Genomic DNA, 11,266 nt, shown 5'->3' with positions numbered 1-11,266 from the left:
AAGATTCCTGAAAGAAGAGACATGTTCACAATCTGTAGAAGATCAGAAGCCAAACAATTTGAAACATTTTTGAAAACATCTGTTGGTAGAATATCAAGGCAACAGGAGGAGGATTTCAGATGTTGTATTATGTCCTCTAGGTTTTTATGGTTGACCGTATGAAATTCTGTCATACTGGAACTAGTTTTGCTAGAACACTGTGACAGCACATATCCTGTACTTGATATGGAGGCACTGACTGTTTGTCTAATCTTCTGAATTTTATCTTTGAAGAAGGAGGCAAACTCATTGCAGGCCTTGGTAGATAAAAGTCCAGATGCTACTGGTACTGGAGGGTTTGTTAATCTATCGACAGTAGCAAACAAAGCGCGTGAATTATTATTGTTTTTAGAGATAATATCAGAGAAGAAGGACCGCCTTGCATTCCTTAGTTCCAAATTATAAATGCGAAGTCTCTCTTTATAGGAGTTATAATGGACCAGGAAATTTGTTTTTCGCCACCTTCGTTCAGCTTTACTACACTCTCTTTTTTCTGTTCTCAACAGTAGGTTATTTCTCCATGGAGATCTTTTCTTACCAGAGACAACTTTTACCTTAGTTGGAGCAATGGCATCAATAACATTTCAAATTTTACAGTTGAAATTATCTACAAGCTCAGTCACTGATAGCCCAGAGAGGGCGGGTGTGGATGAGAAAAGCTGAGTAAATGTTTCACTGGTGTTTTCAGTGATATACCGTTTTCTGATTGTCTTTGTTTGGACACTTTTGGGCACAGAGATAGTGCCTCTGAAAAAAACACAGGAATGATCAGAGAGAGCAACGTCAGTCACCACAACCTTGGGAATGTTCAGACCCTTGGAGACTATCAGGTCCAGAGTGTGCCCTTTATTGTGCGTGGGCTCCGTCACGTGCTGAGTAAGTCCATAGTTCTCAAAAACACAACACAGTTCTTTTACCTCCTGGCAGAGGAGCTCGGCGTTTTACTATTACCCGGGGTTGAGCCCAGCGTTTTACTTTTGCCCGGGGTTGAGCGATGGGGGAAGGAAGGGGTGTATATTTGGTTCCAGCATCTACCAGGTGATTAATGTGGTCAGTGAAGTCCAACATGGGGGTAGGGGAAAGAGGGGAAAGGGTGAGTGGAGACAGCGATGGCTCCTCAAAGGCTGCGGGGTTGGTTTGGGGGTTAGAGGGGGGCTGGACGGGTGAAAAGGGGAGTTGAGGTCTTGTATCTCTGCTCTTTGGAGTCCCAGGTTCAAATCTTTGCTCAGGCGGGGGCTGTGGTGAATCACTGCCACCCTTTGTTGTGTCTTCCTCTTGTTTTGATTCGTCTTGCATCTTGTCCTTGTCAGAGGGAGCAGATGTGTAGCGCAGAAAGTAGAGTAGATTGGAGATGAACAGCTTTACTCCTGGCTTGTTAAGGAAAAGTCCATCTGCTTTATAAAGATGTTTGCACTCCCAGAAAATGTTGAAATTGTCAATTTACTGCAGAGAGTGGACGGTACATTCAGTTGAAAGACATTTGCTTAGTGCCAACAGTCGGCTGAATCTCTCAGCTCCTCGTCTCACCGGTGGTATAGGGCCACTGATAAACACATCTGCATTTAGGGGGCTGACTGTGTCCAGCAGTTCCTTAAAGTCCAGTTTCTGCAATTCAGACTGTTGCTTTACAACATCATGTGATCCTATATGCAGAATAATGTTCTTCACAGTTTGGTGTTCTGCCATGATAGCTGGGATTTTTTGGGTCAAATCAGAGACTGTGTCTTTGGGAAAACAGAGTACTTTGGTGTTTTTAAAGTTTTTTAAATCTTTTACAGCAGAGTCACCCACAATTAGGGTTTGAGGTCCAGGTGTTAGCTTATTACTTTTTGAATTGCTCTCAGTCCTTACCCTGCTGTGTGGCGATGAGATGCAGTCCTGGTCATCAGATGGCTGTCCAACGTCCTGCAGCAGAGGAGCAAATCTGTTATCCAGTTGCATACCAGGTTGTTGGGGAGGCATTTTGTTGCTATTTTTTCCTTTTACAGCTCTCCATGGCTGTGTCCCACTAGGTACAGGGGTTGAAGAGGCACTCTGCCCGGATGATAATGCAGGCCATCCGGTCATATCACAAATCTCAGGGCGCTGTGCCCTGCCCGTTAGTCGTCCTCCCATTTCCCAGGAAAATGATTTAGTCTTAGGTTTCGCACCACAAGAGTTCCAGGGAGGACTACCACTTGTTGATTTGTTACCAGTTCCACAGCCCTCCTGTTGCTTTGTAGCTTTGTTGGTGCTAATTAGCCGTGTGTTAGCATGCTTTTATCCATAGTTATGGGTCCATGGTAAGGTGGTGTCATTTCCAGAAGATCCGTTCACTTCCACATTCACCTCTAATCGGTGAACCTTGGTTTCCAGAAGTGCAATCTTCTGAAGGAGTTTGTAGTAATCATCCACGGAAAAAGGAGGCATCTTGCTGCTAATTAGCTTTAGCTACAGTCACTGTAGGACAGGCTTGAGCTATTGCTACACCACACTGACGCAGAAAAATTGTTAAAATATGGCAATAGCCTATTGTGTCTACAAAAAATGTAAAGTCCAGTGATTTATAAGTATCCAAGAGCCGCTGCTCATAGTTTCTCTCAGAGGAAAAGCAAGATTATCAGCAAAAATATGCAAGCAGAGGCAGGAGCAAGCAGCAAAAGCGTCTGCACTGTAAGAAGCAGGAAGGAAGCATTAGTGCATGTATAGATTCTGAGCATGTGTGTGTGTGTGTGTGTGTGTGTGTGTAGTTCAGGACTGTGTGTGATAACTAACAAAGTGTGGACACAGAGTGTAAATTGTAATTTCACCATTGGGGATCAATAAACAAATTAAAATAAAAAAAAGTGAAATCAAAGACACGAGCAGATCTTTCTGAGCAGTGAGAAAACCATAACTGAGTTCTCCAAAAGTTTACATGACTTGAAGTTGAATGAGATTCCTGACAAAATGATAAATCTGTGTTCACGTTTAGTAATATTTCTTAACCCCCTGGCATTAACAGAAACTATAGACGATGAAATATTAGCAACTAGAGAAGCTTATAAGATACTAAGAAACAAGTAACCTAATACTGACATACCGAGCATCAACCTGCACCTTAGGATAAAAACAGTTATTGGTGGAAAATCAAGTCAAAGTGTTGAGTCCCAAAAAATGAAAATAGACCAACATTTTAAAATAAAAGTCTCTCAGAATGTTGGTCAGTAAAAATATTCTTTAGGAGATATATTATATCCAACAGAAACGTTTTCTAAACAAAACTTAAGTTCAAGCTTAATAATAAGGTAACACAAATAAACTAAAAGCCTGGATACTCATTTTGGTTGTGTGCCAAAAGAAAATCTGTATATATATAAATTAGTCAGACATTATCAAGTGTTTGTGGACATGGAGTTATCTTGTGCTCATCATTCAGGTGGTTGAAGTCACCTTCAATGTAGACCAGAATTCAGGTGATTTCCTTCCCATCGATAAAGGCTCGAGCTCCAACAAAGTAAGCAGGCTTTCCCCCACTGCGTGCCTTACTCACCAAAGGCCACGATTTCAGTCTGGCCTCCTTGACGGGAAGAGGGAGATCCTTAGCAAAGCGGAGCTCGTTCACACGCAAGATGGGGTGAATGAATGAATCTTGGCTGCCTTCCATACTGCATCTCTGTGGGCTCTCTAGGAGAATCTGATGATAATTGCTCTGGGCCGAGAGCGGGCAGGTGTTGGTTTTCCAATGCAATGAACGACGTTGACCGCTGCCGGGAGCTTGTTATTTTCATCCGGGAGAATACTACGACAAAGCTCTACAACTTTCCCCTTTACGTTGTCTGCAGAGTTTTCAGCCACACCGTAGAGTTTCAGATTCCATCTTCTCGAGTAGGTCTCCAGTTAGCACACACGAGTTAGAAGTGCTGCCACTTTTTTTTCCTCCTCTTTTAGACGACCATCAACACTCTTTACTTTCTGTTGTGTTTCTTTTAGCTCACTACAAGCAAAGTCCAGAGTTTTCTTCAGCCCTTCAATTTTCAGCGGAATCCCATCAATTTTCTTGGATTTTTCACACACCAGCAGTTTATGGAGTCATCCTGCTCCTTAATAAGCAGAGAAAGGGTAGAGATAACGACGTTATCTTGGGGTGTTGATTCGAGTTTAGTTACACAAAGAGCCTTTTTTGCAGCTGGGGAGTCACACAGAGTCACAGGAAGAGGGAACTCTTCTGACATCGAGACTTCTACCATTGACATAGTGCTAGCATAGTCGTGGCACGAAGCTAAAAGAGAGTTTTCTGCCTGTAGTTCAACAGCGACGTTCTTCTTACTCTCGTTCATTCTTTTTCTATCACGGGATGACATATGGCCGTTCCCACAAGTGTAGACACCAGTCCTACAATGTAAGGTCATAGTATTTCTTCATTTTCCACCAAAAGAAAACCTTTATGCAGGAGCTCGGTAATAACGTACCTATTCGACCGCCATCTTGGTTGGTCCCCTGACCGACTAACTCTTTCATACTGCTTGTTAACTATGTGACGTCAACTAAAATGTACATACCAGCATGCACTTTGGCTGTTACAAGCACTGAATAAAACGGGAGTAAATGTGAAACATACAGTACAATATGGTCAACTATACTAAATAATAGTAACACTAACATAACTTTGGGGCCTTTTCTACAAGCACATTGAAAGGGAGCAGAAGAAGATTTGAATGATTTGAAGCTTGCTTTCATTGACTTTAATGTTAAAATAAAATGTTTAAAAGCTTAATAGAACAATAGTTGGAATGCTGTTCCACAACTCCAACTAATTAGCTCCAACTAATTGTTCTTTGGTTCTTTACATAGTTGTTCTTTATCCAACTATTTGTACTTGGAAGTATAAAACACTAACGAGGAAGTGACTTTAGAAATATACTAGACAAAGAATAAAGGGAAGGGCCACAATTAACCAGTGAATATATGTAAGAAGTGACACACTTGTGTAATAAATGCTTTGCATCCTGATGAAGCAGATGAGCTTGAGGTGAGTTTTAAGACATTAACTCCTACTCAATGACGTGTTTTTCAAAACTTGATTTTTCATTGTTAATCATTTAATATCATAAATGATGCAATATTATTTTCGTTATCAAGAAACATTAAATCTTATTATTATAATAAAACCAAGTTTTCGGGGGCTTTAAGACCTCTGCTTGTAAATCCCTTGTGACTAGAATGGCACATGATCTCTCCAGAGAGGAGACAGACCTGTAATGGGAAAATTACATCCTAACTAGAAAATGCATTTTCTGCAGAAAATGCGTGGGAATGCTGAATAGCAGAATTGCTAAAGGTAACCTGGTTGAATAGCTTTAATCAGTAAAAGTTTTAAGAATATTTGTTTAATGGTTGCAATTAAGTTGAATAACACCACTAATGTAAAAAGAAATGTGGAACAAATAAAAAAAACTTGAAATGCTAAAGCTTAACTGGAGAAATAGCTTAAATCAGTAAGAAGATGTTAAAGTAGTGATAATAGTTGAAAAATGCTGAATAGCTGATTTGCTAAAGCTAACCTGGTTGAATAGCTTAAATCAGTAAGAAGAAGCTTAAGTAGTAAAAAATAGTTGAAAAAGTATGAATGGTTTTAATTAAGTTGAATAACACCACCATACCATAAGGAGCTAGAGCTAGGTTTTAAAAGTTGAATGGTTTTAATAACTGAAAGTCTGCAGACGATACGGACAACAACAAAACGTACGAAATAATAAATTATCATAACAGTGTTAAAAGCCTTCTTGACGCAAGGTGATGAGATACCATTGTGGGACTTGAACCCGGGTCTCTGGCACAAAAGGCATATAGCATAACCACTGCGCCACCACTGAAATGTCTTTTTAAATAACAATAAACGGTACTATATAATTTATCTGTGTATGTCTCTCTCTGTGTGTGTGTGTGTGTGTCAGTCTGTCTGTCTGTGTGTGTGTGTGTGTGTGTCAGTCTGTGTGTCTGTGTGTGTGTGCACTCTCGCCGTGTGATATTAATAAAATAACCTCCTCATGAGCACCAGAAGGCCTTTGTGAACATATTGATATCAAATTCATGTGGATAAACTTGAAAATGTGGGCATATCAGCAATTTAAAAAACTGGTTTGCTCTGCGTTTGCTCAGAAATGTGGACGATGTTTAACATGGTAGTGAATGAAGGAAGATTTGAAAGTCCTGTCATTTGAAAACTCTCTGAGTGAAAAGTATAATTCATATTGCATAAATGAGCACATTGGCAGAAACTAGACAAGAATACCTACGTTTGGATGTATAAATTATACATGACAAGTTAGAATTGTTGGCGTGGAAGCAAGTTATAGAAAACAAAGTGAGATCATTTTTTGAAGCGCTTCACTATAGTGATGTCACTCCACACTGCAGAAAAATCCTAAAATGTACACTATACTTGAACTGCTTTTTCACAAAAACTGTAAAATATAACAATCTGTGAACGTTTTAAAGTTTGAACCACGTCTGTAGGTGAAAGGGAGCAGAAGAAGATTTGAAGGATTTGAAGCTGGCTTTCATTGACTTTAATGTTAAAATAAAATGTTTAAAAGCTTAATATTTGAAAAAGAAGAAATTGTAGAAAAATAGTAGAAGTCCCATCATCTGCTGAAAGAGCTGAAGATTGTAAAAGTTGAACAGTTTAAATAACTGAAAGTATGCAGAAGTTACGGAGAGCCAAAAAACGTACGGAACAAGGAAGAATAAATAAAGAACCAAAGAACAATAGTTGGAATGCTGATGCTTTTTGTTCTTCGGTTAATTGTTCTTTGGTTCTTTACATAGTTGTTCTTTATCCAACTATTTGTACTTGGAACTATAAAACACTAACGAGGAAGTGAACGGAACAAGGAAGAATAAATAAAGAACCAAAGAACAACAGTTGGAATGCTGTGGAACAGCATTCCAACTATTTGTACTTGGAGTTGTAAAACACTGGAACGAGGAAGTGACTTTAGAAATATACTAGACAAAGAATAAAGGGAGGGGCCACAATGATTCCAGTGAATGTAGAAGTTTAAGTAGTAAAAAATAGTTGAAAAAGTATGAATGGTTTTAATTAAGTTGAATAACACCACTGTACCATAAGGTGCTAGAGCTAGGTTCTAAAAGTTGAATAGTTTTAATAACTGAGAGTCTGCAGAAGATACGGACAACAACAAAACGTAGGGAACCTTTGAAAGCTCGCTGAGTGAAAAGTATAATTTGTATCGCATAAATGATCGCATGTGCTGGAACTAGACAAGAATACCTACATTTTGATGTATAAATTGTCCATGACAAGTTAGAATTGTTGGCATGGGAGCAAGTTATAGAGAGATAACGAACACAATTCTTTTGAAGCGAGTCACTCTAGTGGAACAGCATTCCCACAAATAGCTGAAAGTATGCAGAAGTTACAGAGCCAAAAAACGTACGGAATAAGGAAGAATAAATAAAGACCCAAATAACAATTTGTATTTGGAATTATAAAACACTTTTGTGTGACTTTTGTTTTATGTACGGGACCAGATAAAGTACAAGGTCACAGTAAACTATCTCTCCCTGTACATTCTATCTCTCCTTGGCAGTTGAGTTAACAAGATTTGTAATTTCGGGCTTAATGGTGTGCATAGCGGGAAGAAGCAAGGTGGCACCAGACTGTCTCCTGTGTTAAGATTGTCTATCAGAAATGCTGAGTCATGTTAACAAAGGGGAGCTCCTTACACTCTGGGATGTACAGTATATAACCCAATTTTTCTTATATCTCAAGAGAGACTTCTCTACATTGTGCTGCTGTGCTGTGTGAAATTGTCATCCCTATACCTGCAGGTATAAATAAAAAATACAAAGACCAACATTTTGTTTTAGTTCTCAACTCTCCTATTTTAGTTTCACTCTCAAAAACACTTCTGCAACAGAAATTTCCATAACACAGCAAGGACCCTGGTCAGGAGATTATTTCATTTTATCAGTTAAGTGTTTGAGCTAATACTGTACTTGTAGGAGGCATACAAGTGTGTTTCCTCCAAGCCACAGGGGGCAATGTATTGCATTGTTTTGTCAAGGCCAAGGCTGGCCTTGGGTAATTTAAGTTCCTCTATTGATGCAAACAGGTGGTGTTAATTGAAAAAGATAACAGTTTTCTATCTGTGCTCAGATTATGTTGTGGTTTTTAGGACTTCATTTGAGTTAAGTGGACGTTGTAAGGCTACAGAAAATAAACGCCTTAAATGAAAACTGCTGAAAAGGACTGGACATTGTTATTCTGAGTACACAATAGAAACAAGAATTGTTAGAAACAATAATCCAAGTTGGCAATTAAGTATTGGTCATAGTCACTACACTACTAATAGCTAGTACTCAGATACATTCTGAGAGGTACACAAACCAAATATGCTTTCTCAGTAATGTTTCTACCTGTGTGACTGAAAGATGTATTAGTAAAGCTTTCTTTTTTAATGATGCCCAACATTTCAAGGATGTGTTTGATTGATTTGTAGCATACTGTTAGTGCACATATACTTACTGGCATAGGTGCCTTATGTAAAATATTATCAGCACTCTTGTCTTGTTATAGAACAAAGAACTGGGTCAAATTTGTACTTGGAGTTATAAAAACCTAATGAGGAAGTGAGTTTAGAAATATATTAGACAAAGATTAAAGGGAAGGGACACAATGATTTCAGTAAATAATTATGAGAAGTGACACACTTGTGTAATGTAACACAATAACTCAAATTGAGATTGTGCCATCATCAATTTCTAGTGTACTTCTAGAGTACTCTGTACTCTGTGTTGTGCAAAGAAACCCGTTTGATGAAAAACTTATCAAAGTCAGAGAAATACATAGTGCAGAAACATGAGATGGGGTCTAGTTTTTATAACTAACTTCGCGTTCGTGCGGATCTCTGAGGAAAAGGAGGCTGTTGGACGAATTGAGAATTTAGGAAAAGGTTTAATGCAACAGCAGTGATGAAGTTGATAAGACAAAGACAATCAGACACAAAGACAATACAAACAAACATAACAACACTGCAGCTGACAGCGGACTGATCCACGCTTCTCCTGACGGAGTCACGTGAAAGCAGTCATGAAAAGTCCTAAAACACTCGGATTTATGTCCTGCACCTGGGGGCGGTTCCTTTTCACCTGGCACATTCAAATCCATTCTCATTGGTCCGATGTTGTCATGACAACAAGCTAGGTGCATCTTTGCTGACAAATGACAACCTGCCTTCTAACACTGCACCTTTGGGGGTCGTTTTGGTTACAGAACAAAAGGTTCTGTTGTGTAAATGTGAAACTAACATCAAGAGTTTAATTAGCATTGTATTGTCTTAGCCTAGACCAGGACCCCAGGGGACAGGAGACATAAGGCTACTTCCTGGTGTGAAACAATCGGGTTCTTTCTATATGTTAAATAGTTTTCAGTTCTATTTATCTGGCAGAGACAGAGGGGGTAGGTGAGGTACAAGAAAAAGGCCCATCCTGACCTCTTAACAGACCAAATGCTTCTTAATCCTATCCTGGCTGCATCATACAAAGTTTATAACTTTTTTATAACTCAACACTATACAGTAATAATGACTTTATGAGATGTACAGTGCCAGTTGATGTCAGGCATGACGACAAGATTCGCCTGATGTTACATCAAGGGAATCCATTTATGGCTGCATGTCCATACTTCTTCTTTGAGTTTTATTTGAAAAAATGATTTTAAGTCATTGTCCACCTGGTCTAAAAAAAGCAAGTAAGTAGACCTTGAGTCAAGATTATTTGGTCAAAATACTTTTTACATGTACTTTTTTATGTAGGCCTACTCTCTGATATTTCAATCACAACTGTTGACAAAAGGTGGTCATGAAGGGGCTTGCCAAGACACAATAATGTTAGCATGTACAAATTTATGAAGACCAAAATGTCTCCACTATGTTTTAACTGACCTGAGATTGATTATGGTACCCTACCAAAAAATGTATTGATGCAAGACTTTGTTTGTGTGCCGGGATTTTATCTTAATTTTGTTTTATTTTGATTAATAAGTAACTCTTTTGATGTAATCAGTGCTCACACTGACCCTTTTATTTCTTTCAGCAGTCATTGCTTTGTATGGTCTTCTGAACACACAAACCGACCTATAAATTCTCTCATTTTCTGGGAGATTTTCACTTTCAACTTTTCACCAACTTCTGGATTCCAACACAGTCTTTCCAATGTAAGTATAAATACTGACAAAGTAGTGCATGGCAGCATCATTTGAAAATATGGTTTTAAGACATCTCTTTTGTCTTTTCCAGCAAGTTCCTGTGGATGTGGTCCATAATGGGGGTGCCCGGGAGTTTGTTGTTGCTCCTAATTTTTCAGAGTTTTTCAGAAGGCATTTCAGGTAAACAGTCTTACATCTTGTGGTAAACATGTTACTTTTAAATACAGTATAGTACAAAACAGTCTAATACAATTATTCCCAGATTGACACCTCTCTCTTCTAATATGTTCAATAAAAGACCACCATATAGGGTAGAGCTTTGAGATGGGCATTCAACAGAGTATACAAAATGTCTTAAAGGCATAAGCAGAAAACAATGTCATTTTATCATGACACATATTTACTGTGTAATTGTACTTTCCATTTTGAAAAGACCAACAACCTTAATAGATTTTTGTTGTGGATATTTTTCTCCTTTTTGTGGAACATATGGCTTCAATTAAAAGGTTTTAAGTTAATAGTACCTCAATATTTATCCTTACTAACATTTACAATTTAAGACATTTAAGAACATTCTATTTGGCACTATCAACGTTGCATGTTTCTATTCTGGTGATTAACTGAAGAGATATCATTCTTACATTTACTTAAATATTAAGATGCCATTTTTATGACAGCACCATTACATTAAATGAAACATTCTAGCTGTCTTGCACGTAATTTCACACTTATTTCTTATAATATTATTATCACATAATTATATAATTTTAGATATAGATTTAAAAACTTCTGATTCAGACTAGAATTTAAATTAATACATTTTATAATAAAGAAATTTGGTGAGACTAAAGGATTCTTTGCCTATCAACACGCCTTTGTAACAATAATCCACCATGAGACTGGTGCAGTTTTAAGACAACTTGAAACCTCACATTCAGTAGTGATTTTTGTTATGTCCTATAATACAGAACTCTGCCGTGACTCCTCTTGCTGTAGCCAAGGTTATCACTGGTCACCAAACAGCGGCTGTGTGGA

The 11,266-nt window shown here is 38.3% G+C and overlaps 1 protein-coding gene and 1 long non-coding RNA gene across 2 annotated transcripts in view; one reads left to right on the top strand and one right to left on the bottom strand.

Moving 5' to 3' along the window:
- LOC117959496 (uromodulin-like) overlaps positions 1-2,245 on the bottom strand; it is a 4,910-nt gene extending 2,665 nt beyond the window's left edge. The window contains exon 1 of the mRNA XM_034896675.1: positions 2,232-2,245. The gene's annotated coding sequence lies outside the window, so the exon portion shown is untranslated. The remainder of the gene's footprint in view (positions 1-2,231) is intronic.
- Positions 2,246-5,003: 2,758 nt separating this feature from the next.
- LOC117959620 lies at positions 5,004-10,552 on the top strand. The gene is made up of 3 exons (XR_004659976.1): positions 5,004-5,029; positions 10,123-10,240; positions 10,323-10,552. It is a non-coding gene; the product is annotated as an uncharacterized LOC117959620 (long non-coding RNA).
- Positions 10,553-11,266: the final 714 nt, after the last annotated feature.

This window comes from Etheostoma cragini, chromosome 2 (assembly GCF_013103735.1).
Source record: "Etheostoma cragini isolate CJK2018 chromosome 2, CSU_Ecrag_1.0, whole genome shotgun sequence".
NCBI lineage: Eukaryota > Metazoa > Chordata > Actinopteri > Perciformes > Percidae > Etheostoma > Etheostoma cragini.
Note: the sequence above shows the minus strand (reverse complement) of the source record. Positions and strands in the feature narration are given on the sequence as shown.